Genomic DNA, 3,618 nt, shown 5'->3' on the forward strand with positions numbered 1-3,618 from the left:
CTGAGGCCAGCCCCTACCTGGGGGAGGGGGGATGCCCCAGATGCAGCAGCCCACAGCCCAGAAAAGGCGCCTGGGCCGGGGAGCCCGTGCACGCGCAGGTGCGCACAGGTGTCCTGGCGCAGGCTGGGTTTTGCTAGAGCTGGGCTTGTGTGGGCGTGGCCAAGGTGCATTATGCCAGGGACACCGGGAGGGTGGGCCGAGCACCACTGGCAGGCCAGGTGCCCGCGTGCTGGGCCCTCGCACACGGCAGGCGCACAGGCCGCGCCGTGCGGTGTCTAGTACTTGGGCGCCCTGAGTGAGCGGCGAGGCCGCAGGTGGAGGTCCCAGCCCCTGCCCTCTGGCCGTCCCGGTCCCAGGCAGTGACAGTGACAGTGACGCAGCGCATCACGTGGCCGCCATAGGTCAGCAGAAAACAAAGGGCCTGCTCTCCCCAAGCTGGCGGTGGAGGAGGGGTGGGTAGGATGCGCCTGCTGGCTCCTCCCGGCCCCGCCCATCCCGGCTCCCCTGCCCCGCCCCTCGCGGCCCCGCCCCTTCGGGGCTCAGGCATTTCTGAGCTGAGCAGCAGCTGATCCTGCATAGGAGACCTAGCTATGGCTGGGCCCCTCCGGTCTTCCCAGCCCTAACCTGCCAGTCCGAAGGAGTTGCCTCAGGATTAGACCCTGAGGCCAGGCCGGGGTCTGGAGCCAGCTGGAGGAGGGGGATGTGCTGGCAGTTGGCTCGGGCAGCGGGTCGGAATGGGGCGTTAGAGGACAGGACGCCGCCCAGCCCTGGGTTTGTGCCTGTGGGCGAGCCTTGGCCTCGGGCCACAGGGTGCAGGTGCATGCTTTGTCCTGGGCCCCAGAGCACAGGGCCTGGCACCCAGGAGGTGCTCAACAAAGGCCGACCATCAAAGGCACTGCCACAGCGGCCCTCCGGGTCCCCCGCCTCTGGTCTGCTCACTGAAGCTGGGCGCCTCCATGGGACCAAGCTCCCGACACACGTGCGTCGTCGGAGCCCCTTCCCCTCACGCGCCCACTGACCCTCCTCAGCCCTGGCCCAGAGCTTTGCAGACAAGGACCCCCAGGCCCAGGAGAGGCCCTGCCCCTGCCCGCGTCATCTAGACCACTCCCTGTGGCCGGCAGCAGCGCTCAGCCACACCGAGCAGTGCCACGCAGTGGGTAATGCAGGGGGTGAGGTGCTGAGCTGTGAGGCCTGCCGGCCCCCTCCCAGAGACCAGGCTGGCCCTGCAACCCCCACCCCATGTTTGCTTTGATATCAGCAGTCAGCTCTGAGTTATCTACTGGGATCGTTACAAGGCCAGGCTCTGAGTACAGGCAGACCCGACTGCCTGCCGCCTGGAGCTCGCTGTCCAGCAGGGGCCAGGCGCCGTGCTCCTGGGTGTGGGCAGTGTCCACCCGCTGTGCTGTAAGCACTGGGCCCCAGGGCAGGACTCCTCAGCGGCCGCAGGGCATAATCGGTGCGTGTCTGTGGAGTGCTTAGGCCTGCAGGGTTCTTGTCAGGTCCTCCAATGCCAGCTGGTCGTGGTGTCAAACACCTTCAATCCCAGCACTCAGGAGGCTAAGACAGGAGGACCACAGGTTGGAGGCCAGCATGCAGTAACTGAGAGAGCCTGTTTCAAAATAATAATAATAATAATAATAATAATAATAATAATAATAACGGGTGTGGTGGCGCATTCTTGTGATTCCAGGACTTGGGAGGCTGAGACAGGGGGATACGGTTAGCGGCCAGCCTCAGCTGCATAGTGAGGTCCTTCACAACTGATACCCTGTTTCAAAATAAAGTATACAAAGTCAGGCTGGGGGTGTAGCTTGAAGTTGGAATGCCCCTAGGTTCAATCCCCAGCACCACAAGAAATAAAAATAAATAATTAAAATAGGGCTGAGATATAGCTCAGAGAGAGAATACCCCTGGGTTCAATCTCTAGTACAGAAAGAAAAAGAGAAAAAGACAGACACATAGAGACAGCCTAGCTTGCTTGCACCCGTGTTCTTGTGCCCGTTTCACAGATGAGGAAACCAAGGACTGGTCCAGGGCCACCGTCCACGAAGGTCAGGATCTGAGTTCTGGGCTGGCTGCCCTGCTGTTCCCCAGAGGTCAGGGTTAAGTGTCGGCGCGTGCCGTGGATCAGCCGTGTGGCCGAGCCCCGGTGGTCCGAGGGTAACTGTGCCAGGGTCACAGCCCTTGTGGGTAGCAGGGGCTGGGGCAGGTGAGGACGTGGCGTCTCCTCCTCTGGGTGGAGGGAGCTGCTGGGGCTGCAAGGGGAGGGCAAGGAGACAAGAAGGCAGACCCTGCCCCCCACCCATTCTCTCTCCAGAGAACCTGCACCCCGGGGGTAGCCCCAAAGTCTCTTCCATGAAGGAGGTTCTGCAGGAGCCTATAGGGTGAAAGGTCAAGATTGAGAGCTAGGGTGAGGCTGGCGAGGGGAGGAGAAGGAGGCCATTCCTCGCCGCTCCCCACCCCCACCCACCCCACCGCCACCCCAGATCAGGACACTGAGGTCCAGGGAGAAGAGGGACCTGCAGGTCCCACGGGAGGCGGCACCAAGCAGCGACAGGAACCAAGTCTCACCCCAGGCTCTGAGCCACCCGTGACCAGGCACCTGCCCCCCAGAGCCACCGGAACGGGATGTCCAGCTCAGAGGAGCAGTCAAGGTGCAGGCGGCCAGGGGTGGGTGCCCGCTAGGTCTCCACCACCCCCAGGGGGCCCTTGGGAGCCCCTGCCCACCGGCCCTTCCCCCGCCTCAGTGGCGCTGTGTGCCCAGCCCGGTGCCCTCCGCTCGCAGCCAGGGTCTTAGGAGGGTAAGGAGGAGGGCTCCTCGCCCTCGCCTTTACCCCGGGATCCATCTTGGGCCTCTGTGTGATGGTGGAGGGATCCCTGGGCTTTGCAGACAGGGGGTCTTCGGCAAGTCCCCGCTGTCTCTGGGCCTTGGGCTTTCGAGTGTCAAGTAGGCACGTCACGAGTCACCCCTCGGGGACTTCCAGTGTCTGCTTGGCATTGAGATGAGAGCCAGGGAGATGGCGGCAAGTCACCTGGAGCTGCAGCTCCAGCCCTCCAGTCCCCTCTTCCCCAGACTGCCCTCCGGGATTGTGGCTGGTCTTTTCTAAAACGCTGACCATGCTGGTGGGGCTGTTCAGAAACAGCTGGCACCCCTAGGATGGGCCTCCCCAGTTCAAAATGACCCCCCCTCGCACCTGGGTGTCGGGTGGGAGGAGTCCTGAGGTCAGGTGGCTCTGCCCCGCCCAGCGTCTTGACCTCGGTCACCTGGATCCCTGCCCCTCTGGCCTCCCGTGCTGCTTCCTAGGCTCCAAGGCAGGCCAGGGGACGGGGCCTCGGGGTGCTAAGAGGAGAGGGCTGCGCCTGCCCAGGGGTACCAGGTTTGGGCCAGAGCTACTGGGAGGCCTGGGACCGGCCCCAGCCACTCATCCCTGGCTGCCCCATGGCCTGGTACAAGCGGGAATTCCTGGCCCTGCCCGTCACAGGAGCAGGTATGACAGCCATGTGGGTGACACCAAGCCTAGGCACTCGGCTTGACTGCACTGGGGCGGGCAGCCGGCAGCACACACACTGGCTGAGGCCTCCTGAGCCGCCGCTTCACCACCGGGCTCCTGCCCTGCC

This window comes from Muscardinus avellanarius (assembly GCF_963383645.1).
Source record: "Muscardinus avellanarius genome assembly, chromosome: 13".
Taxonomy (NCBI): Eukaryota; Metazoa; Chordata; class Mammalia; order Rodentia; family Gliridae; genus Muscardinus; species Muscardinus avellanarius.